Consider the following 26,642-nt stretch of genomic DNA (forward strand, 5'->3'; position numbering starts at 1 on the left):
GAGAGCTAATCATTACCAGCAGCCTCTTTCAACACGCCCCACATGTCTATTTGCAGTTACAACTTCTTCATTGTAAATGAAGTCCCTTCTTCAGCAGCATTTGATTTTAGTTATTTTTCAGTGCTCTGACATACGACACACCACTTTCTATCTTCCTCAAAAATTAAGCAGTTAGTGGAATTGTCAAAGAATCAGTTAATGACATTTGTATAAGGTTTCCAACCAACTGAGGTCCCAAGCAAGGACATATCAGGTACCAGGGCTGCATCTCTGTGATTATCTGGCTGTAAATAACACCTCAGAATATATGGTTTATTGTGGTGATAACATACATTTTGTAGGTTACATAAATTGGAGCAATCCTGCTGACAGAGGAAAAATAGTGGTGTGTGATGGTTTCCTCTGGTTGCTAGGAAATAGAGTTAGTGCTCGGATCCTTACATGCCTCGGTGCACACTTGTGACAGATGATAGATTCAGCACATGTGTGGAGCCCAGCCTGTTAGCAAGCCCTGACTGAGGGAAAAGCAGCAACACAGTGACAGCAAGATCCATTTAAAAAAAATATATGCATTTTTCATTAAGAGAACTGCATTTGTTTGCCCAAGGCATCTGAGAAAATGTAAGCAAAGAATAAAGTTAGATCTAAAGAGACAGGTGGTCCATGCAGGCAAACCCAGAGTGGCCACACAGATGCACAAGGCGGTCTGTGTTAAAGATTTTAACACCCGCCCTACTTAATGTGAATGAGCTGTGAGGTTTCAGAATGGTCTTTTATATCACTACAAAGCTCACGCAGCCTAAAGGGCCAAAGCCAGTCTCTGCCCTGTGGTCTCCTCCTCACCAGTGGCTTACTACAGCTGTGAGGCAGGTCCCTTTCTCCTCCCCTTGTGACATGCGGGTATAGTCTCTTGCATCAAGAAGCTCAGCTTGGCTCCTGCTTCTGTAAATATTTGCTAAAGCAAATTGCAGTTTGTTCTATTGGTCTCATGCTCCAACTTGCTCAAAATAACACGGCACTTGGTCAAAGAATATGGAAAGTGGACAGGTAGCGCAACCAGGGAGCACTTTTATATGGGGGGGGTGTATACTTCTTCATCTGCTTTTTAAAAAAAATACATACATATAAATGTATTTATATATGCACACACACACACACAGAGACACTGTTGGGTCAGCTAATCTATCACCCTCCCTCAGGGCAGGCACAGCTCTACCAACCCATCCCTGGGTGCACTTCTAACCTGCTTTTAATTACAGCAAAGCTGAATTATAAAGACAATGTTAAACCACACAGCTTAAAAATAAATAGTTGGCATGATTACAGCTATGCCCTGTCCACAAACAGGATATTTCATACACAGCCAAGGGAGCTGATCTATCTTCTTGTATCGTTATTATTGCTTTTGTTAGTGTTGCCCCATCAGAACCGCACAGTGCCAGCAGCCCGCTCTACAGATGCTGTACTGGCCAGCTTGAACCTACTTTTCAGAGTGATTAAATTCTCCCAAGATTGTTCCTACAGTAAGCTGGTCTCTCTGTGTTGCCCTCTCCAAAGCAAACTGGACATCCTCTGCCAAGTTCAGCACAGCAAGTTCAGAGGAAATAAGAAAGGGGCTGGAGGTCACAGACTGCTTGGTTCCTATAATTAACTATCTGGCACAGATTGATGATCTCTAAGAAAACTGCACTGTGAATGGGACACAGCAGCTAAAGGCTGTGCTTGGGATGGACTCAAAGGACAGTTAAACACTTTCTTCCAAAGTGTTTCTGCAGCTCACCACCACTAGCATGGGTGTAGGATCTCCTGAGCTTGGTGTCTGACGAAGAGAAGAACCTATGGTCTCATCAGGACTCAGTCCTGTGCCAGCCAGGGTTGTCACTCCAGGAGGCAGAACCTCACTTCTATAGCCTGATAAAAAGGGTAATTTGATCCCAGTGGCACAAAACACTCCCCTAAACCTTTGAAAGTCCTGATAATCCTTGATTTACCCTCAAATCTTGACATTCTCCTAAAGAATGAAGGGTACATTGTCTACTGAGTGCCTCTACACTTAATGAGGTCATTAAGACATATTAGGGTGTACAGAAGAACATTCTCTCCTGGCTTTGGCAAGTGAAGATCAGGGCTTTTGTCTCTCTTAATCCAGGTCCTCCTCATCTTCTGCTTTGCCGCTCATGGCCCCAACACTGCAGTGCCTTGAGTTTGTCCCTGCTTGTTCACATAGATGGCCATTGCTTTGCTTCAACATCAGCAGGAAGTTCCTTGCACCGACTTTGACAGAGTGCTTTTGGCATTACACCTTCAGGTGTTTCCAAAGAGCGCACTATACTTTTTCCTTCATGGCTAGAAGGTAAAGTGTTTCATGGATCCATATATTTACCTTGAGGGTCTAACCCAGATGTATATCTTGGGGTCTATCAGCTGATACAGGTATTTAATATTTTAAAAGCAGAAATCTGTTTCCACAGAAAGCACAGTTGGTTTGTGTATCAACCCAGCAGCCTTAAACTCTTGAGTGAAGAAAGGTCACTTCCTTTAACACAGAAGGAAGCAAGGATCTGACTCATGCCCAGCATCAGGACAGGAGGACAATGCAGATCCACGTTTCTGGCCTGTCTTCATCTCCCATCACAATCATATGGGAAAGGGAATATGCTTAAATAGCTGGGGGCTCGAAGCAAGCGCTTGCTTTCAGCAAAAGTGAGACATACCATTTCCCCAGGATGCAATATTAAAGAAGAAAACCTTTGCCAATGTTATGCTTTATAATGCAATGATTTTCATAACAGCCCAACATGGTTCATCAGCATGTGATCTGGCATGAGATCAGCTTTCCCTTAAACCATCCGAATGGGCTGTGGGAGGTGGGGGAGAGAACAGACACAGTATCTGGTTGGGTTTTCATATGCAATCTTTGCAGCAGCCTCAGTGCATCTCAACCCACACAGACTTACACCTTGCTCAGAACAAAACTGGGCTGCAGCATCCTGTTCCTGCCTCAGGCCAGAACTGGGCAATCTCGCTCACCTTAGCACACCACTTGTGAGCTGGAGTGCACCTCCCTAGCAAGTCTGGTACCCCCACATTAATAGGATTTGTTTTGTTTTCAGCTATAAGCTTGTCCCTAGGAGCTTATCTCCATTTACAACCACAGTGGTTAAACAACTACCTACCATCTCCTGAAAATGCAAGTTAGCAGTTATTTGATCACTTAAGAAAGAAGAGAATGGCAGCACCCCGGCACACAGACCCCCCAACATATACAAGCAGCTGCATTGCCAGCTCCCCCTGGTGAAGCCTCTCTAGAGCTGTCACACCAGTGTCTTCTCTTAGGTCACTTAGGATGCTCTTACGCACCAAATAAAGGAAATACTTTATCTACTCTTTCTTTTAAAAAAAAAAAATAAAGAAATTCAGCTCATTTCAGTGATGTGATTAACAGAGCAACCTGCAAACTGTGTCTGTGACATTAATGGATGCTGTGGTAAGGTGTGAAATATGGGTGAGAGAACAGGGAGCAGGTTGTGTCCCCAGTGCAAACCCTTCTGCAGCTCTACCTGGAGCAGTGCCCCTTGCTGTGTCTGGGGGAGCCACCAGCACAACAGCCCCTACTCACACACACAATCTTTCACCACTTCTGCTTTTGCACTGGGACCGTGTTTTGGGAGGTGGGAAAGGAGAACCAGCTGCAGGACTTCCCAGAATTAAACCCTTGCTCCTTGCCATGGTGCAGGATTATTTATAACCCAGATGTGGTCCCTGCCTTGTTTGGAACTTGTACCAGTGAGGAAGGGCAGCACCTGAAGGTATAAGCTCCAGGGAGAATCATACTCAGGAGCAAGGCTAAGGGGGGGCTTGAGTAAAGAACTGACCTTCTAAACCTCATCCTTGACTTTACAAGAGCTGGAGCATGTTATGCAGCACAGTTTGGCATGCAGCCCCATGAAGGCTTGAGCAACTGGGAAACAGCATTCCCCAGGGGAACAAGGAGCTTTAACTTTTGTAGCACAGCAAGAATGCAAACGCAGGATCTTGAGGGAATAAGAAAGATAAGTTATGTCATTTCATCGCTGTTCTTGGAACGAAGACAAAAAAGCAGAAGAAAACAAAACAGAGCACCCCCTGGGATCCATAAAGAGGAAACTAAAAATACAATAACTAGGCTGGATCATTATTTTCTGCAGATGACATATTGCAGCTCATGTTATATAGTTGCATTCTTATTGTCATGAAGGATAAAAATTTTGGCACGAAGTAAATAAAGGCAAAAAACTAAATTTCTGCCATACCACAAACTAATACACACTGGTGAAGAGCCATGTACTAAAAACACAAGCCAGAAATTCCAGTCCTGCAGGACAGGAGAGGAGGAGAGCACCAGCTTTCCTTGCCAACGGCAGGCAAAGGGTTAAGCAAAGGTGTAATTCATCATGTTAGCTTAAACATCAGGAGAAGCCAGGAGAATTACAAGATCACAAAACAACTGCAAAGCGTGTAAAGATAATCATAAAACCCAGGGAAATAATACGTGCTAATAAATGCTCAGGAGATTATGCTAAAACACCTTCTGGTTTTATAATCAAGCAGCAAGAGGAGCTGGGTACCCCTCCTGCAGCATGGGACACCATGGCCTGCATTGTGATTTACACACAGAAAGGGCTCCCAGAGGAATCTGCGGATAAAGCAGAAGAGTGGAAAGACAAGTAATATTAAAAATAAATTCAGGGAAGGCAGAAAGCCGGGATCCTTCATGCAGTTTTAAAGGCGCTACAGCATATCACAACCAGCAGCCAACAGGGATGGAAACCTCTCTTTTAGAGTTGCTTGGCACCAGGCGTGAAGTCTTCCCTCTTGGGGAGGAACATATACATTAGCACGTTGTGACAAGATGTAACTACCCCACTGGCTTTCCCAGAAAACAGGGGTCACAGAGCCAGTCTCTGCTCAGAACTGGGGAATTTTTCCTCATTTTCTTCCTGACTCTGCTAAGTCATCTTGTAGCAAAGCCTCTCCTGGCATAACTGCTGTTCTTTTAACTCTCGAAACCCCACAATGTGACTGGAAAGGTTATGAATTTGGGGGTGTTTTGGTCCATAAGGCTTAAAACCTGTTCCTCCTCCTTCACATCTATACTCCAGGAGGATGTGGGTAGGTTGGGATAGAGCTGGAAGGATGTTCAGGGCAGCTGGCTGGTCCCCTGCCTCATCCTGCTCTGGAGCCAGGTAGCATAGGTTTCACATGGGCTTTTGAGAGACCATCTGAACAGCTCAGAAAATGTAACCTCTTAAAACCTGATCTTTTAGCATCACTGAATGGTAAAACAGACTCAGGAGGTTTAGTTACACTGGCAAAATGCCACACTGAGCAGAGGTTAAAAGCACTGGTTAAAAAGTTTAAAAGGTTAAAAAGGTTAAACCCCTCCTTATTCCTGAACATGAGGGTTTGTAGTACATCCAGAAAATGCCTGTTCAGGTTGGTTTGGTTTTTTTCCTAGTTCAAACAGCTCTGAGCAAATGAGCCCCTACCAAAACCATCACACTGCCAGGTATGACAAGAGCATATTGATGTACAGCTCAAATGTAGCTGCGCACCACACAAAACACAGGGCTGCAGCTGCCCCAGACTCATAGGTCATCTCCAACAGCAACACAGCCATGATGCACAACCTGCATGTGAGCACTGCCCAGGTAATCGAACCACACAGGACATGGCAACCATAGCTCTGCCATGGAACACCTCGGATTTGTGTGTGTGTGTACACAGGCAGCTGGCCCAGTGAGTTTTGGATATACCAGCACCGCAAAAGGCAAGTTCAGCTGCTTACCCAAATGCGAAGGAATAAACCCATAAAATCACCTTTTTCTCTGCATTCTGGTGGTTTTAAACTTTGCTTTGCCTGAAACATGTTCTGTAAACAAGGTGCATGGCTAAATAGACATGAAACCCATTTCTTTGATTTCCCTGAGCACTGTGGGTGCAGTGGTAATAACTTCCATGGGAGATGGGGACTCACAGAACACATTCCCCTGATGGAATTCCAAAGGAAAACCCATCCTCAAATGTTTTTCCCATCTCGGAACATGCGGTTAGACCCCTGTGATGAGGACAGCTCACAGACCCATCAGCAGGCTCCATCCAGCCCACAGCTCCATCCTGGGAACACTGCACAAAACATCCCCTTCTGCGGACTAAGGAAAATAACCCCAAGTTACAAAATGCCTTACAACTACACCTTCATCTTAGCAAGAAATGGAGTACCATCAAATACTGATGGCATATATTCATCTTTATTCAAGGATAACCCTTTAAGCAAAGGTTTTCAGCACAGTTTGGTGGAAAAGAGCAAGGGGAAAGGAAATGATGAAGAAAAGCAGCTGATCAACTGCTTAAAGTAGCTCCTGTTTCTAGCTGCCTTCTCCTGCACATTCGAACCAGCCCTTGTACACCTCTGAATCCTGGGCTTTAGGAAGATACATGTACTACACCTTAGCAGGCTCCAAACAGTCAAGTTTAATCTGGTAAATAATGAATAAAAAAATAAATCCAAAACCCAACAGAGCTGAGTCTTTGCATTGAATCTAATACCTGGATAAATCCCTATGGAGCACCACGGGAAAAAAAAAGCAAAGCAAAATGTGTATAAAGTCATCTAATATAAGCCATTCCCCCTTTATCCCTTCATTTCGTAGCAGAAACACAGTGACTATTCACAATGCAGAGTATCTCAGATGAAGTAAATACTGCTACATCCATCCTTCATTGGAAAAACATGGACCCGCAATTTTCACAGGAGTTCATTTCCAGCACTACAGCCCCATCCTGCCTTGGAAGTCATTTCTTTCCTTAATTATACCGATAAAATAAAGACTTGCTCCTTCCATAATTAAAAAGGACACCATTGATAGATATCTATTTCTGGCCAATGATCTCACTTTGTGTATGCAGGAAAATTTCCAGAGGGTTCCAAAGACAGGAAAAAAAAGGTACCCACCCCCCCCCCCAAATTATTCCCAGACTTCTCCAGCCTGAATGTATTTATTAGCAATAATGATTGCGGCTTTATGCGAGCAGATGGGCAGTCCCTGAGAGGATGATTTGTTTCCCCTCTTTTCTTACTTCATGATGTATTTTATGATTTCAGCAGGTCAGTGGCTGCCATGTGTTTCTTTCTAATCTGCGAGCGCTTTGCGTTTGCCTCATTCTTGGCAGCCATCGTATTTACCAAAGAGATCAGACACGGACAGATGATGGCAGAGATCCAGGCTCCTTGAGAGTTCAGCGCTTGGATGTTGGCAGCAAATAAAGATAAATGGGTTGCTGTTGTTGGTTCAAACTTACAGGGGCTTTTTCCCTTATTGTATTTCAGTTTATGTGTGCATATATATGTACATATATATAGAGATGCGTGTGTGTGCTCACACACGTGTTTTTAAAATCTCTTTGTAATACCCTCGACCAGCTAGAGTACAGATGATCTGTTATACAAAGAACAATAGATGTCAACTAGATTACTACCCCCTCCTTTTATTTTTCTTTTTTTCCTTTCCTTTCTTTTTGTCCCCATCTTGTTTTATAGGCCTGGTTTGTTATAAATCCTCTATGCCCATTAACCTCTGAACCACACTGATGATACCTCTTCTGAGCTAAATTGCCTGTATTTCCAGATGTTTGTTTGTTCACTTAGAGGTCTATTGGCAGCAAGAGGGGGAGGACAGCCTATTGCTGAATAGGTCTCATGGATTATAAATGCAAATTCTTTCTCTCCTTGTAAGACAATGCTCTGAGACCTGTAGCAAATGGACAGCTCTAGTTTATAAGCTCACAGGTGGAACCCAATAGTAGAAAGTTAATCACACCGAAACCAAAAATATCCCAACAGCATAGTGGGAACGCTGGATCCATCCCCATAGCTGTGTCCTAAGCAGCAAAACCTCTGTGCCAACTGAGACAAGGAGGCACAAAAATACAAAATGTAATCAGTTCTAAGTAATGTTAAGTTTGATGGCTTTGTAATGGAAAATAACTGCGGTGCTTGGAGGTAGTTGACATAGTTTCAGGCCCTCAGGGCCTCAATACAAAGGGTGTGAGAAAAGCAGAATAGAAGGACAGGACCTGGGATGGGGAGTATCCCGGACTAGCAGATGTCCAGGATGAGAGCAGTTTAACTGATAAGTAGAAGGCCAGGATGATTGCTATGTCTGTAATGTTAATTAAGCTTGTTGGGAAAAGTAAACGACCCTTAAAGACCACCACATTTTGTATGCATGCCGGAAACCTTTCGGAAAATGATGTAATATGCTCAGTAACCATGTAAGGATGACCTGTATAGCAATCCGGGGACACACGTTAGGAGGAGCTATCCCCCATGTCTCCCGGCGCCGCAATAAAGAATACATGCTTGCCAACCTGAAACTCTGTTGGCAAGTTTGTTCCTGGAGTTTTCTCCGAATCACAATACATGAGGTCACCTGCTGTCACCACACTCTTGCTGCAGCACTAGTGGCGGCTGGCTGAGCATGCTCCCCTGCAGAGCCAGGAATGGGAACACATCCCCCAGGCCAGACAGAAACCGGGACACCCTCCTGATCTAGGGGCACCACCAGAGATGGAGCTGGCCCTATGCAGCAATGGGAAAACTGCAGGTCTGGTCAGTACTGGAACTTTTGCTCAAGGCTATGTCCCGGGAGCAAGCAGCCTGCTCTTTCCTTGGGGATGCAAAGCTACCTGCAAGGATGCAGCATGCAGCACTGCCACCCTCTGCCCCTGCCCAGGACCCCATTGGCTAGGCACAGCCTGCTGCCAGGCTCCTTGGGAATCTCTGCCCTGGCTTTCCCTGCTGCCCACACTTGTGAAGTTATTTTAAATCCTCTGATTTTTCTTCTACCAGAATGAATAATGCCTTGGCACGCATTAGTTGGTTGGCTCTTTTTTAAAAATGAGCAAAATATTTTGTACGGCACAATACAATTGAGATGCAGCATTAGGTGTAAATTTGCTTCCCTATAGCACAGTATGCCTCTGCTTAACCACAGGCTTGGTGCGAGCTACGGGCTTTGTCCTTTGGGTAGCTTTGCACAGAGCTGGGCCACCAAAGGTAAGACTCCTGTAGCTGCCAGTAGCTCCAAACAGCCTCCAAAAGGACCCACCATATAGTTTCTTAGTAAACATGTCCTTAGCACTTCCAGGAGGCATTTCAGCTCATTGGAAACATGCTGAACAGCATTTCCAGTATCCTGACTTTAAAATAAAATTTTGGAAGCAGTAAGCATGCTGGCATTCCCAATGCAGACCTCCTGCCTTCGTTACTGTTATATATATTTAAACTTATCGTTCCAAAATAACATTTTCCTTCCATCCATCATTACACCATTTAAGCACAGCTTCCATCTGATCCATTCTTCAGCCAATTCCTCAGTCTTTCCCTCTTGCTGTGGGTGTGCATCACTGACCACTGCGGGTGGTGCAGGAGCAGCTCCCAGGCTTTGCACTGAGAACATCCTCCACCAGCCACCCGTGGCTTGTGGAGACTATTCCCAGGTTTCTGCCCTGCCTCCTGGTTCTCTCTGTTCCCTAGGAACAGGTCTGAAAAAGCCTTCCAGGTGGGCTACACATGAATAATGCGGGAACTGCTGCCTACAGTTTGTCACACCCTGCTCTGACTCATATCAGGGCTTTCCAGCTGATTTCCATGTCCTGGTTATAGCTCATGGCTCCTCTGGACTGACCAGCTGGCCAAAGCCAAAAGCTGTCATAAAGAGCATGGATTACATGCACCACATACGTGCATACAACTGCATACCTGCTTCTCTATGCAGTTGAAGCAGTAGCACACATGAACATCTTGCCAGCAAGGAATTAAACACTCTGCGATAGGTTTTGCATAGCAGAGGGTAGGAAGCTACAGCAATCCATATTTTTTCAGATCATTCATGTTTTTCCTGCTCTCAGTAACAACTCCCAATTTCCATGGCAACCCTTGCATGCTTCAGTACGTGGTACTTTTTGCTTATGTGGAGCACTGTTCCCACATACTGGGATGACCAAGCTCCCCAAACAGCCAACAGAAAGCTCCCAACACAAACACTTCACCATCTCCATCCTCTGTCCTGGCCATGCATCTGCACGTTTCCCAGTGCCTGGGAGAGAGAGGTATCACCAGGATATACACTACTGTCTGTTCCCCATCCAAGAGCTCATTTTAAACTTGGCCGCAGTTTCTATTTTAATCCCACACAGACATTTTTGGAAACACTTACTAAACCATTAACACATTTATATGAAAGGAAAGATGGTGATTAGCATTTCCCCCCCCATCATTTCTTTTTGTGTCAATTTTTTGGCTCGTGTGCTGCAGCAGAACGTGGTTACAGCCATGCATACAATTCTAGCGGGTGTGAATTCCTTCACAGCATAAATGTAATTTACCTCTGCCTCCCTTTGTTTCTCCTCCATTTCTATACATACTATTTCACCAACACTCCTGTGGCTGTCACAAGCTTGGTCACAAGCTTTACCCAAAATGCACCAAAGCCAAAATGAGAACTTCATCTGTGTTCAGTGTAGGTTTTTAACAGTCCTGTGTTAATGGTTTATTAAGACAGACAGTTGATTTGCCTGGTCTGGCCCTTATGTATCTCCTTTCTACACCTATTGAGATGTTTTCATAAGTAAGAATCATTTCCAATGTAAAGAAGGAGCAATTAGTACATTTGTTTACTTTACTGTAATTCATACCACAGCACCAGCAGTCTCTGATGGCCAAAACACAGAATGAATTATCCTGAACTATCTTTAATTTCTCCCGTATGATGGGTCAGATGAAAATCAAGGCTGCTGTGGGATCTCTGACCACACAAGATCATATGTGCAATGATGCAGCCAGCAAATTTGTGCAAAGGAGAGGGCTGGAGAGTGGTGTTTAAGTGCAGCAGCTCAGAGCTGGAGAGGTAACCCAGCCACAGAGCTCCAACAGAGCCCCAACAGAGCCTGATTCCTGGGTAGAAAGTTATTCTGACTTAATTTCCAGTTGCATTTCTTTCTTGACTGCACTGAAATCTCCTTCAACACTTCCAAATAGAGGAGCTGCATTCATTGTGGAGATGATACCCATGACTAGGGGATTGCAGGCATAGACAAGGTACTACATCTGAGGACCACAGAGGAGGGTACGACATGAGATACTGCCCAAAACAAGAGTGCCAAAACAAGTGAGGAGGCAAGAGTCCTGTAATTGGGAGGTGTTTTTATGGCAGGAGAACAAGAGTCCTATAACTGGTGTTTTTACGGCAGGAGAACAGTGCAGATGACTTGCTCTCTATAGTTAGTCAAGGAAAAAAGCCCAAAGCAAGTGAATTTTTGGAGTAAAGACAACTCTGAACATATCCTAGATCCACACTGGCTGGGCCTCAGAAGCCACATTTATCACTTGTGAATTTAGAAGAATGAAATTATGTAGCTTACAGGTAGGGTTTGGCTTTCTTTTGGTTTTGAAGGCACTTCTAATTTCCCAGCACTGGCCATTAGATTCTGGATTCCTGACAACAGGCTTGCTTCACTTAGCTGCCCTTCATGGCCTCTTTAAAGGTCCCCCATGTCCTGCTGGACATGGGTCTAGAACAGCCTCACACTTCTGCTTCCACAGCAAAAGCTCAGCTTTTCTTAGAATTCCCACTGTAACTCCCAGGCCAGCTAACAAAAAAGAAACAAACATCTAAGAAAAGATCATCTACCCACATCTCTTGACATCACCGCTTGCCTGAGATGTTGTGACACTGGTATTCACTCTTAGCATAGAAAAGAAATACCCTGAATAGCAAATGGCATCATCCACATAAAGCACTGAGCTGGCGAAAGTAAAGGCTGGTTTGACAGAGCTGAATTGAACCAGGTGCACCCAGCAAAACCCCATGCTCAGCCATAGGGCAGATAGCCAGATTTGAGCATGTGAAGGTTCAGGTGGTGGTCTTTCCATCTTGCATTTTTGATTCAATGCATCCAGGCTGCCTACTTTCTCCGCTGGCAGAGTCTTCACAGCCTCCAGACAAGGCATCAACTGCAAACCTGCTCTTCCTGGCTTTAGATTTACCTCTGGACAGAGCCCCTTCAGGACAAAAGCCATGGGTAGCCAAGAATTTTATCTGCCAGTGATTTCCAGGAGAGACACATCACACTCAAGTGCATCACAGATGTTTGTGCAAACAAAACCCTAACCCTGACATGGAAGCGCCATCAGAATAGCTTCTTAAAACCCTGAGACATCTTTTTGGCATCCAATTTCCCCCCTGAATTTGATGCATATCAACAAGATAGTGGGAAAAGCCTATTTCCTCTATTTTTTTCATGAAAGAATCTAATTTAATCATTGCTGAGACAGCAGAGTCATTGGTACAGAGAGCTGAGAAGCACAGCAGGGAGGGAGAGTACCACTCTCCTTACGGGCCTGCACAGGGCAGAGCAGAAAACCAATATATTGATTAAAAACTCCAGGCCTTTCCCTTGACTTGTAGCAACTACAAGAATAAATGAAAGCCAACTCATTTTGTAAAAAGCAGCTCTCAACATCTCTCATTTGCTTCTGGCCCTGGAGGCCCTGGATTCCTACTTGCATCTTTTGAAAAACCATTCCCATGCTTTTATATTGGGCACGACATTACTTCCCACCTTCTTTGAAGGCTGTTCCTTGACACCGGGTGAAATCTTATAAATGCCAGCAATCCTTAGAGCTGCACTGGCAAGGAAGGACCATTCCATAAGCTGAACTTCAAGGAAGAGGTACAAGGCTAAGGACCACACAAGAAATTGGGGAGGCTGGAGGGAGGGTGTTTGGTGTTTGAGAGACAGGCCAGCTAGTGCACTGTAGATCAACTCTTTCTACATGACAGTCAGTAAGGTAGCCAGCAAACATTACTGCAGACATGGCTGACAAAACCATCATAACACGTTTTGTAGAAAGAAAGGAGTCATGGGAGTTTACACTGGCATTCAGACAAAGAAATATGGGGAGATGGGTCTGTATGGCGTCCACACACATGTAAGAGTCCAGATCACAGAGAGAAATCTCATGAGGTTGAGGACAAAGAGAGAGGTTGGACTTCAGAGGTGGAAGTCCTCGGCATGTTACCACCAGCTACAGGTGGTCACCACATGAGCAAGGAAAAACATGCCTGCGAGTGAAGCGATGACAGGACTACAGTCACGAGCAATTTTCCCTAAGATGCATTTAGGCATCTGCTCCAAATTAATATTGTTTTACTTAAAATGAGCATTTTGGAGTTAGACTAGATAAGTAGCTGCACCCAAGCATGAGGAGAGACGTTGGTAAGCAGACATGAGGACAGTTGGCAAGTTGGGTAGTCAGTCCCATCACTGAGATAAGTACCAGAGCACATCCTCAACTGTGTCAGGCGACAATGAAGAGCAGCAATGGCTCAGATGAGCAGTACAGGATACAGTCACTGAAACAAAATGCTGAGTAGTGAGGACTTGCAGTTTAATAACTGTGATAAAGAGGATGAAAATTGTTGGTCTGCTTCAGCTAGAAACTGTGAAAGCTGGGGTTTTATAAAGGCAGGAGTCCTCTGTTTTTATGGCAGAACAGTACAGATGACTTGTTCTCTACAGTTACAAGATTTTTGCCAACTCCACCTGGCTGGGAAGGGGCCATGAACTGGTGTACTCAGCCCTCGTTTAACCTCAATGTTCCACAATATCTGAGTTGATTTTTAAAGCCCTATATAAAAAAGTCCAAATTAATAACCACGCCATTCAGACTCACATAGTACTCAAATACAACCAATAACATGCAGATGAATGAACTAGACTCTACATGAGAGAACAGGTTCAAAGGCTGAGTGGTAAGATATACACAAACACCTAATAAATATGACAAAAAACCCATTACGACCAAGAGCTGACCTTGACCTTGAGGCTGAGGAAGCCAAAGGAAGCCACTCATGAGGCTGAGGCAAAAGGAAAGTAGAAGCAGGCAAAGAGTTTCTGAGGACCAGCAGCGAACAACAACTGAGGCAGTCGAGGCAGGGCAGTGCTACAGCTTGTCCTCAACAACCAAAGCAGGTTTGCACCTCTACAAGCACCAATTCAGAAGTGACTGCCCTTGTCAGCCAGCAGTACTCCATCCCAGTGGGTGAGAGAGGTTAAGCCTAAACCTTTGGTCAAAGACAGAGGTTCAGCCTTATGAAAACCAACACAAAGGGATGGGTTTAGGCACACAGAAACAGTTGCTTCGGCACTAACTCACTCACAGCAGTAACATGCCCTCCAAAATCCAGCTTAACCATCTGCAGTGCCTGACTGTCCCAGTGTCTGGAAATGTCTGGTCATATTGCTCACCACTGTGCACTTAAGGGAGGATGACTCTGGAAATCACACCCTTCAAAACCCAACTCTACAAGCACACATAGAGCCAGTAACTTCCAGCAGCCAATAAACAACAGCTCTTGAGTAGTCCCCTACTGTCAGTTTAATTTCTTCAGCCTGAACCACAGGGCACAGATGACAGTCCCAGCCTGCTCTTTTACAGAGTCCAGAGCACATGCTTTTCACATACATGTTCAAGTTCAGGTTTCCTTTTCTTTTCTTAAAGACACTTAATTCCTTCAGTGCTTGGGTTCCAGGATCTTAATAGCTTTAGCTCTGTTTTTCCCTCTCTTGCTCTGCATCTAATACTTCAGCTCATAAATCTTTGCAAGCACACAGCATAAAAACAGATAAGGAAAGCTGTATAGCCATAAAACATGCTGGAAAGAACCAACATAAACCCCACCCAATATAGGGATTATAACCAACAGAAGAAGAGGCAGAGAAAGTCAGATAAAGTGGTGCTGTCAAAGTTTAAGTAAGTCTCAGAAAAGGTATTGTACGATAACTTAATTAAGCTACAGTAGATCCTAATCAGCAGTTATGATTCTGCTGATAGAAGAGCTCCAGAAGAGATGAATACAACACAGACTAAGTTTGGGATGTTTCTTTGTGAATATGGTGCTGTACTAATGGCTGAGGGTTCCTCCCTCCCCACCCCATCCCACCTCCCACATCCTTGTACACCACCCCTCTACCAGGGACACAGATTTGGAAGGGGTCTTTTGGACCTATCTCCTTTAAGGAGAACCTAAATGCCCAACCCATTAACCAACCTTGCGTGCAGTATGCATACAAAACCACACATGGCATTGCCTTCTGCATCTGTGCAATGATGGCCACAATTAACAACTATTTCACTCCATAGGTTTAGTCCTTTTCCTCTGGGTAATTATGATCTCTCTTCCTCTCCCCAGCACTCATTTCAGATCCTCATGGGCAATGTGCACTCATCTGATTTCACATTTATCTCAGTTCTAGTTGTTTGACACATTTCAAGCAAGCTCTGCTGAAAAAACACCACAAAGCCAAAACCTCCTTCTCGTTAATAACATTCACATCACCCCCTTCTTGGCTTCTTTAACATGCTGCTTTTATTTGGTCTAATTGCAACTCTCAGCATGATTAATCACAACATTTTTGTGGGGAGCTGGGGAATTTGATAGCCCTGTCCTCATATGGATCTGATCACATTCATGCTGAGAGTCCAGGCATGCTTCCTGCGATCTAAATGTAAAAGCTTAGTATCAGATGATCCTTCTTGTCTAGTACAAACTAATTACTAGTGCTGCTATATTCACCTATGTCCCAAACATGGACTGAAGACTGAAGCTAGTTCATGTGGTTCCACCCTGGGAGATAAATTTTGCCTCTTACAAAGGTCTGTATTATGGTACATAGGCGCTCCTTTACCTAATTTCACCTCTGGACCTAGACCATTTACCAGGTAGAATCACAGACTCACACAGATTGGAAAAGACCTTTAAAATCATCAAGTCCAACTGTAAGATCATCGAGTCCAACTGTAAAAGGTTAGCAGGGATGCTGGAAGTTTTAAGAACTAAAATTACACCCAGGATACCCTTAATCCAAGGAGCCAAAACCCTCTGTGTGAAACTGAAGATGGTAAGAAGCACTATGGAAAGCAAGCTCAGAATGAATCTGTGGTAAATTCTCACATGGAGAAAGATAAGTATCAAAGAAACCTCTTCAAACCCAAGCTTGATTACAGCTTAAAAATAAAAAAAAAAAAAATATAATTTTTCAGTGCTACTGCTGAAAAGTTCTTAAATCAGTGATCTTGAATAGCATCTTTTTTCTCATAGAAGGTAGTGCAAACCTCCCATTGATTCTAAAGAAACACAAAGAGCCTCAGTGTACATTTCTGAAGCATCATCTGGAGGTCATACTTTAATATTTAAAGACAACACAACCTCACTTCCCACTGTACTAGTAACAGCAGTGTGACTGCAGTCAGTTAGCTTGTCCAGCACAGGCTGAATCTTTCCCAGTTAACTGGTGATGTTTTACCCACTCTTTACCTGCCAAGACTCCCCTTCCCCCCTCCCAAAACAGCTGGAGAAAGGGCCCAGGCTGTTTCCCAGGGGTGGATGTTCCTCCCCCATTTACTCCCTCCAAGGCAGGCTGTCAGACCAGAATAAAACCACAGGGACAGCACCAAGCATCTCCTACTCACTGCTCTCCCGGGCTGTATATTCTCCACATCATTTGCTTTACAAAGCCCTTTAATTAAACGGTAAAGGCCCACTGATTATCACCTACTCAGAAAACACCATTTGAAATAAGGGCATTAACTACAGGCTCCTACTCCATACACCCGGGAGTTTCATCTTTTTCCTGATGATCTCCTACAAGTGCTATTCCCCTTTTGGTGCTTCACCAGATGTTACCACTTCTACACTGAAAGGCTGAGAAAGCAAAGAGCTAAACACGGGATTCAGCATGGTGTGTGAAGGGGAAAGGGGCCTTTTGGCAGGAGGCAGGAGATCAAATCAGATCAGGTACCCCACATTGCTATGCCAGTGGCTGCGTGTGTGGAGGGGTGACTGGCACAGCATGGGCAGGGAGCTGTGATGTGTGGCACTGTTGTGGCACATGAGGGGCTGCAGCCAGCATGAAATCTGCATTTGACACCAATCCCAGTGCTGAAGAGACAGGAACTGTGCAGAAAGCAGTCCCACATTCCCATGCAAGCATGTATGAAGCTGGCTGGGTACCCACTTACTATACCCACCCTTGCTCCAGTGAGCAGTAGCTGATGGGGTGATACCCGCACAACTGCACCATCAGAAGGTGACAAGTATGCAATAATTGGATGTGATGATCCTAAAATCCTCCACCTAAAATCTCTGGTTGTTTATTGGGAATTTCTCACACAAGCACATCTGCAACTCTTTGTAGCCCTGACAACAGGCTGCATGTGAAATGGTATCTCCAGGTTTAAGATACTCAGTAACAAGCCCCAAAATAAGGTGGAAATACAAGCTCTGTAAAGCCCTGCAGAGCACAGGATAACCCTGCCAAAACCAACACCTCACAATTTCTCACTTATCTCGGCTGGTCTCCACACCAATGCCTTTTCCAGGTGCCCAGCTCCCAGACTCCCCCCACCAATGCTTGAGCAAGGTTGGACTGTAACAACAAACAGCCCTGAAAAAGCTTTGTTTTGTTTGTGGTTTTGAGTTATTTGAGAACAAAAGACTCTCCTCTGCTCTATAGTAAAAAACCAACAACCAAACCACAACTCTCTCATCTCCCCCCAAAAACCCCACCTAACATTCTAAAATACTGTTAAATTGCATTTACACAGGTACATGCTGTCATGATCTTGACCATTACTTGGAGAAAGACAGAACCTGTAGGAAAAGCCTTTGTCACTTCTACTGAAATAAGTTCAAAATAACCACAAATAAGATAACCAACATTATCTCGCTACAAAGAATAAAAGGATCTGTAACTTTACCTCCCTAGCCTGTAATTTATTACCTAACCATACCCTTTCTCCAAGTTCCCCATTTAGATCTGCCAGGTATAAGAGATGGCATGAGCCATCCCGTGTTGATACAAGGCAATCAGGACAGCTTAATGGACATTTTTGTGTTCACATAGAGCAGTTGCAGGTCGATGTCTGCACAAGCTCATCTCAGCCATGCTGTCCCTGTTATTCATGGCACTGAACACACTTGGAGTGAAGGAGGAATAAAATCAGCCAGTTCTGGGGCCTTTTTCCTGCTATGTTATGCTACGCACTGTCAGAAAGTCTATCAAAGTACACATCTGAGCAGCCCATTTTGGCCTTTAGTGTTGCTTAATATAGACTTCTAAGGAGTATCTTCCATTCAGACATGGCTAACTTGAGATCACAGCATGAACATTAAACACAGACAGCTTTGAAACACAGTGGTATGCACAGTGAAGCAGCAGAGCTCAGACCAACATAGGTCCTCATCAAGCTGGAGAGATTTGCCAAGCAGGTCCCTTGTCAGCAGCCTCTCTCTGTCCCCAAAGGACTCCTTTGCCCTGCAAGGGGCAGGAAAATACCTGCAAGTTCACAACACGTCCTTGTTCCTGCTACACACATTACACCCCTTTCTGCTGATTTTTCTCCCCTCTAGTCACTCAGCCAAGCACATTCTCAGGCAAGTTGTGACTGGAAAGGAGCACAGAAGCAGCAGCAGAAGGTACAGCCTTTATAGCACACCAATGGCAAATTCAGTAACGGGAGAAATCACTAGGTATGCACTGCACGCTGCACTTTATACAACCAAAACATCTTCCTTCCATCAGGAACCATTCTTCCCTGGATAAACACTGGGCCAGAACAGATATAGATTACTGAGAGGATATCCTCATGGATGACAGCACACAACCATACACTGAATTTAGCCTTCTTTTCTTCAGCTCAGCGTAACAAGAACCCAGACAAAGCAAAACACCCTACACATCCTTCCTCCCCACCAGCATCCAGCCCACGGGGCTTCTGGCAGAGTTTGGATTAAAAAGCACATGAGCAGCCCCCTTGTTTCTCATTGATAGAGCTGCACACTTTGTGCAAGCTGCATCGGACATGGCTGCCTACAAGCAGCAAGGTTGCTCAGCAAGGGGAGAACTGTGAAGGGAGCAGAGTTCACCTGGCCCTCTTGGCACAATCTGCATGGACGTTTCCATCTCATATCATACCATCTAACCTGGCACACTGCAAGGAATTTTGGGTTGTGCTGCTTACAAATAGAAGAAATTTCCAAGATAAAAGGAGTGCTCACACCAAACTTGTCTGATTTTTATGCACAGAAACATTACTAAGCAGCAAAACCACAGTGAACTCACATCAGTTTGGTTCAGCAATTTAGTTGGAGCCCTACGGGAGCTTGTATTATTTGCTCCATCCTGGCATGTGTTCAGACCATTCATTCACTGCCCACGCTGCCGGGCCCTGACTCACCTCCCCAGTTCTTCTCTTCCTGGTGAGTTCAAAAGATGTTGCATCTTCCCAGGGGATTAGCACATCAAGCAGTCATCTCCATCCAGGATTCTAGTCTTATCAGTAGCCTGTTTCCTGAAAAATGGGAAAGAACAGAAAAAAACCCACCCAAACAGATCAGCAAACTATGATCTGCTTGTTCTCTGTTCTCCTTAAAATATTAAGTAGACATTGACATACCGTAGTACTTGCTGCATGAAACATGCTGCTATAGGGGATAACTGGGACATTACAACGGGCTATGAATCAACTCAATGCTGAGGTTTCAAGTCCTTTTGCTAGGCAAAAGTGAAATATGCTCCCTCACAACCAAGTGACCATTTCAGTATTTTTTCCAGTTATCTCCAGAACATTTATTAGGTTAGGAGGTTTTATTTATGGACTCTGAATCTTTGCTGTTTCCCAGCAAAGAGGTTATTATCTATTTAATGTTCCTTTTGTTCTTCTGGACATTTGCATTTATTTATTCTGATTCATTGCTGCACAGGTATGAGGCTCCAACTACTCATCGTTTTAAATACACTCACAACACATACATCTTTGACATTTAAAACATCTTTCCTCTAATAGCCTCCCTAGAGCCAGAGTATCTCCATCCCAGGTGAAACCCATGCATCCTAGGATCAAACCTGCTTATGACAGCTAACACTAAATTTTCAAAGGACTCATGCAACCCTATGCAAGTGTGCTTCATAGTTTTGGACATTTATGAGAAAATCAGAGCTTGTTACAACTGATTTAGTTGATAAGGATTCATAGATAGGGATCATTTCTCCAGTGCCTTAATACCGGGATGTTATTTACCCTCCAAATTAGCCCATTCAAAGCTGGCCTTGCTAGCAGGGAAATTTCACCTACATGTCTGCCTCTGCCCATTGGCAAGATTAAATGTGTGCCCCCAAGTGATTTGAATTTAGGACCAAAAGCAGAAAATGTTTGCCTGTACCCAAGCCACCAAATTTGTATGCAAGTTTCAGGTTAAATGATCTGTTTAACATTGATGAAACCAAACCCCAAGCTGCAGGCTAGGGATCTGAACCGTGCTGCAGTACCAGGGCCTGAGAAACAGAGAGCCCACTGTGCTTCTGCCAGAAACAAAATGAGCATGAAGCAAGTTTCCAGTGGAAACCAAGCATGAAGAGTGTCTCCACCCCAAAATACTGGATTTCAGCTTTGGCTGGACTCAGACGAATGTGTAATGTTACTCAGAGCATCAGCCACCAATCTTACAGTGCTCAGTAGCAGCTTTCCTTTTAACAGGGGTGATGGCTGCATGTACATGCCTGTGTCTTATGCCCAGGCTTTCTTAGGTGCTGCATGTACTGCATATTTTAAATTGTATGGATATTTTTAATGCCTCTCAATTAGAAAATATCTGGAACCAGATAATACATGAGCAAAGGCATCATATACAACATGGGATTTGCAAGTTTTGGTGGAACTTGGATATAAACTCTGGGGACCTTTGAAATCAAAGTTGGTTGAATCGGTTAATGCAAGTAATGGATTTGGTGTGGCCCTGTAAAACAGTTGGAAAGTCAATGCATCAGGCTGGTTTTGAGGTGGGTTTTTAACCCCAAGCACAACTGCTTGTGGTTCAACAGATGGCCATTTGGCGAAGCATTGGCCCATTTCAGATTGAGCACAGGCACAATCTTCTCACTGGACATTTTAAGTTTGCCGCAGTGGTGGTGTCTGAATAGAAACTGCCGTTGCTTTAATTTCTGTACTAACAGCACAAAGCATCACCACACTGCATGAGGAACTGCCGGTAATGCCACCGGCACCACAGTGACACAGAGCTAACCATGAGCAATTGGGACACTAAAGGAGCAGAGTATTCAGCAGAGGTATATTAAACCTTAGCCATCATCCCATTTCACAGACAAACACATCTCCTGCTTTTCAGGCTTTCTCCAAGAGCTCTTACTATCTCCACCAGCGTACAGGGCATCCACTTTAAACAAAGTAATCTTTAGCTGTGATGATATCAGCTCTGCCTTTGTGAAATCCAAATTCTGCTTTTGAAGACAGCAAGGAAGGGAAACATGAAGATACCATCCTGAATGATACTCTACAACCACTCTTTTTCCCCCACCTTATCTCATTTCACATATATAAAGAGCCACAGACAAGACATCTCTGAAACTAGACACAAGAACATGCTGCATCACCTCAAAATCAGTGGCCAGTTTTTGTTTAGGCAGCGCCAAGTTTTAATTTGTGCAAAACCTGAACCCAGGGGGCTGGAGACCACTTCTTGCACTAAGGACCAGGAGGATCTGCTGAGAAGCTTTAGCTTCTGGTGATGGCTTTGGGATGGGTGCACAGCCCACAAGTCAAATCAGGAAAGCACTGCTGGTCCTGAAGCATCTCCTGAGCAGGGACCTCACAACCATCTTTCTGACAAAACCATACAACAGGCATAAAAACCCTTCACTTGAAAAAGAAGGGGGGAAAAAAACCTCAGTACAAACACAGAGGATCTACTTTTGAACCCATTTAACAGAAAAGTAGCTTTCACAACATAAATAACATGGCTTTAGACAGAGCTGTGTACAGAAGGATGGGACTGAGGTTGCCGGAGATGCAGGTGGTGAGGAGAGTGCCTGCAAATGAATGAGCTGATCTCCATGTTCAACGTTTCTCCAATCATTTTCATATTAGCATATCTCTAAGTGCATATAATTTTCACATCAAAGAGTAATTTTTTAGGTATTTAAAAGGAAAAAAGAAAGAAAAAATCCTCAGATTGAAGTCGAGAATAATTTCTTTGCTGAAGTCTTTCAAGCAGCTCCTCTCTATGGCATGACAGAAAAATTACAGAGGAGACAAGCGTTTAGAAAACTCTTGCCTGGAATTCAGATTATTCTTCAAGCATACAGTAAAAAAGGTTCAGTCAAACTGCAACAGAACGTGTAAAGGAAGCCCTGGTAGCACCATCCACCCAGAATCTTAACTGAGGAGTAACCTGCATCTTCTGCTTCTGGCTTAGGGGCTGAAGTCATCAGCCTTCAGGAGCTTGTGGTGGGAAGAGGAAATTGAAGATGAGCCTGAGCCCTTTTTCTCTCCCACTGGTCCTTCCTGGTTGGGGTGCGAGAGAACAGCTGTGAGCATCTCTCTCTATTTTCCTCTACATTGCTCATCCTCTGCTCTGCTTTCTACAAAGCCCTTTTGTTCCTCTGTGCCTGGACCAGAGCAGCAGGGACAAGTGCCAGGCGCTTCTCTACAGCCCTAACCAGGTCCTTGCAGGGGCCCATTTATTCCCTCCTGCCTCTTGAAGCAGCTCATGAGGCCAGCCTTTGGTGCTCTGTTCCAACAATCTCAGGAACTGGGCTTAGGCAGGAGCTCTCCTTTAATGAGATTTTATTAAAAGACTGTATTACAAATAGCCACTTAAGCAAGTGAACCTTTGGAGCCTTTAGTCCATGATGTCAGTACTGTGGCTAGAGGTTTCTTGAGAGTATTAAACCTGATGCTAATATAGGGCTGTTCTATATGACAGCTATAAAACTGCTTAAGCATACCAGGCAGGAGGCCAGCAGGGCTTTTTGTTGCCTATCAGGGCTTGGCTAAAGGTCTCCTGCAACAAGACAGGAGGAAGGAGGGTGCTAGGTTGGGATTCAGCTCTCCCTCACCTTCCTTGCAAGGGTGGAAAATCCCCCAAGACTGGAAAAATCCACATAGCAAAAGGTACACAGCAAAGACTTGTCTGCACCTATGTCTCCTTTGCTTGGTTAAATTATCCACCTTTGTGCCCAGCATGTGGGGCTCCATCTGGAGCAAGGAGGCCCCCAAAGCAGTACTGCATTACCACCCATAAGTGATACCCCACACCACCTCTCCCTCCACATCCCAACTTGCAGCCATGAGCAGCGGCTATAGCAATACCCAACAACTACCCTAAGCCAAGTGAGTTTGTTCACACATCCGATAGCACCATTTAGACAAGCCTGGCTTTTAGCTCTGCCCTCCCCTGCTCTCAGGGAGCAGGTTTGCCAACCTTCCTTCTTCACACATGCGTCCCCAGGGCTACGCGTGTCCACCAGCAGCTGCCTGCCCGCAGCAAACCCTCTTGTTTGCAAATCACACCCAAGATACACAAGGAATGCGAACAGTGTTTGCCAACAGTAACTGATACTAAAACTAACAGTAGAACTGGTTTGACCCACCTGTCAGCTGGGGAACGATAAGCGGAGGGCATAATAACATGCATTAATCACGTCCTAATCTGCAGTTTTCCACCAATAGGTGGCACCAGCAATTTTTGGATACGCTACAACATGGTACATCTGTTCCCTTGCCACAAGGCATCCAGCCCAGAAGATGGATGGACCATCTATTGCAATAGCAGCATTCAGCCCCTCTCTTTTCTGTTTGAGTTAGGGAAAGGTTAAAACTCCTGTAAACCAGTTTTTCCTTCCTCAAACTTATTTTCAGGAGTGAACCTAACCTGAGTAAGCCTTTCAGGGAACATGGGTCTGGAAGCTATATGCAAATAGATCAAACAATTTATTTAAAATGGAAGCACAGACTGAGCCTCCAAGAAGGCAAACAGCAAGCACACAGTTTAACACAGCAAAAAACAAAGCTTCTTGTAACCAAGCCTGGTCACTCATGTGAAAACATCTATGTTACAGTCTAACACAATTTCAGCACATCATATAAATATATTACCTTGATTAGGGCATCCTACAGGAGAAAACACCAAACCACACACATGCCCAAGATAGACATGCTCAATCCTCATGCACACAATAAAGGAAAAGCAACCCATTCTAGATCAAACTGAGCCTGCAGCCAGCACAGCTCCACACGGAAAACCCCTCAGAACCAAGACGAGGCTAGAAACAGCCCAACAAGCGAACTCCCATCAGCCATCCCAAACCCAGTACAGGTGCATGGCATCTAGCAGCCTCAGCTTACAACTCCACACAGCTGAATTCAGCCTGTATAAATTATTAAAGAGTCTGCAGAACATTACACAGTTCATGTAGTTAATGATTATAGTTCAGTGTCTAGGTCAGATATAATTAGATGTTACATTAAAATAGCTTCACAGAGCCATTTATTCTGATTTAATTACTTAAAATGATAATATAATGAGCACTGCTTTCAAAGAAAAAAGAAATCTTTTAATGAGCTCATTTTAAGTTAATATAAGGCAAATTAATCATTTAACAAAATGTGGTAAAAGACAAGTTCATATTTTAAGATATGTTTTGCCTGTGTCAAGGAGGTTAGTTTATTGTCATGGTGGGAGATACACGAATGGGTGGCTCTTGAAACAACACCACATCCCAAATACCGTATATCTGGAACGTCTTTAAACCATGTTTTCTTCCTTCCCCAGATATACCTGTTACATGAAAGCCCTTTGAAATACAACCTGGGCTGCAGATTTATGACTATCAAACTGCGTCTTTATTCCAATGTGAAACAGAGCAATAGCCATGCAAAGCAGTTACCCGAAGTAGGTGAGCTTGTGATGAAGGGTTAATTGTGGTTTGGTTCATTAATCATTCATTTGCTGGCTCAGAAAATTAGCTTTCACTTGTTTGTTTGCTCAAGAAGTGATAAGCCCATTCCCTCGCTAGCTCATCTATTTTCTTCCCTTTGCATTGTTTTAGAGATTTTAATCCTTTCCAATTTTTGTAATCAGTCATTTCGGTCTTTTAGCAGGAACATTTCCAAGCAAGCAGCAATTATTGGAGTGAAAGCAAGAAACTCTCTGCAGGGAAGGCAGCAGGCTCTGGTTCATAACCCTGCCAGAAACCGCATCCCTCTTCTTGTCGCCCCACATGGCAGCTTATGCAGGAACCAAGCAGAGGTGTCCCCTCTTCAGAGTCAGAGATACCCCATTTCTAAGGCAGACAGGACTCCCTGCACTTGCACAGGCATTTGAATAAACATTTATATTGTGTTGAAAAGCAAGTCAAGACATACTGAGAGGTTTGCAAGTCATCTCTCAGCCACCACTTCTTATCCTTTTCTATCCTAACCTGAAACCTCAGCCTCACTAAGTAAGGAGTGAAAAGCCTAGAGGTATTTGTGGAGGAGGTAAAGGAGGGTCCTACTCCCAAACCTGTATTTTTTCCCTCTGCATAAAGGATAAATCAAAACCAACAACACAAACCTCTCTCGATAAGAGGTTTGCAAACATTTCCATGCAAAACACATGGTCTTTCAGCTCAGGCATCACTTGGATACCCTGGTGAGAGAGTCGAGACTGACTGTCAAACAGCAACTGCACTACTGCCACTAGGAACATAAATAATTTGGGGCTACATGTTTCTTTCTTAATGTATCATCTCTGTTCCCAATTAGGTAAAGCCAATGGCTTTCAGCTGCCATGCTTCCTCAGCAGCAGAGACAGGAGCAGGAGTTTGGTGCTATGACAACACTGTGGGTGCCACCTCTCTCACAGGTGGTACAGGCAGCCTTCGGGTGCACCCACCCATCAACTCTCACCCCATCCCTCCCAATTACTGGGGCTTGGGTAGACCAGGACTGGGATAAGCAGGATGTGAGCAGCCAAATGCAACCTCAAATGCCGCTCGCTGCTTCCTCCCCTTTCCTAGTCCGCAATATGGATTTTGAAGAAAAACACAACATCTCTGAGCCACAAGGCCCCAGCGTGAGTCTCATGTCACACAGCCATTAATAAGGCTTTGCAGACAAATCTGACTGCAGTGATAATAGGCTTAAACAATTAAAAAAATATTAAAAAGTCCTGTGATGGAGCATTTTTCTTCACTATTCATTGTAATGATTTTCTAGATGCAGCTCATTTTATAGCATGCAGGCAGCAGTGTTCCAGAGCTAATCAGGCCACATGTTTTCACTTTTTGAAAAGAAAACTAATTAAAAAGAAATGAAAAATGGAAAAAGAAAGAAGGAAAGAAGGTTTGCAAGGAGGATTGGGAGGTTTGGGTCGGAGAGGAGTGGTGAAGGAATCCTTCAGGAATGTATACATTCACTCTGCTCGGCTCTGCGTTTTGTTTTCAGAATTGTTTCTGGCAGAAACCTAAAGAAAAATACGAACCAGATGTGCAAGGAAATAGTTTGTTCATCAGAAAGAAAAGAATAGCTCTCTGTCTGCCAAGAGATTTTTAGCCTTTACGTTTTACCAAGGTGATGTTAAAAATACTTTTCAGTGATGGCTTCTCCTTCAGCAACGCCAGGGGCAGCCCGGCTATGGGGAGAGCATCTCTGGCCATGGGGATGCACAAGGAGAGCAATTGCTCATGGAGGAGGTCTG

At 44.2% G+C, this 26,642-nt stretch overlaps 1 long non-coding RNA gene across 2 annotated transcripts in view; it reads right to left on the minus strand.

Annotated features, from left to right (window-relative positions):
• LOC134169612 (uncharacterized) overlaps window positions 1–25,670 on the minus strand; it is a 53,984-nt gene extending 28,314 nt beyond the window's left edge. The window contains exons 1-2 of one of the 2 annotated variants that reach the window (XR_009966948.1): window positions 25,518–25,670; window positions 19,343–19,456 (exon numbers count right to left, since the gene is read on the minus strand). This is a non-coding gene — a long non-coding RNA (uncharacterized LOC134169612). Of the gene's footprint in view, window positions 1–19,342; window positions 19,457–24,058; window positions 24,287–25,517 lie in introns of those variants that run through there. The other variant, XR_009966947.1, reaches the window with a different exon arrangement.
• Between the last annotated feature and the right edge of the window lie 972 nt (window positions 25,671–26,642).

The sequence above is a fragment of the Pezoporus occidentalis genome, unplaced genomic scaffold (assembly GCF_034315485.1).
Source record: "Pezoporus occidentalis ecotype Australia unplaced genomic scaffold, CSIRO_AGI_Poc_V1 ctg35, whole genome shotgun sequence".
Lineage (NCBI taxonomy): Eukaryota > Metazoa > Chordata > Aves > Psittaciformes > Psittacidae > Pezoporus > Pezoporus occidentalis.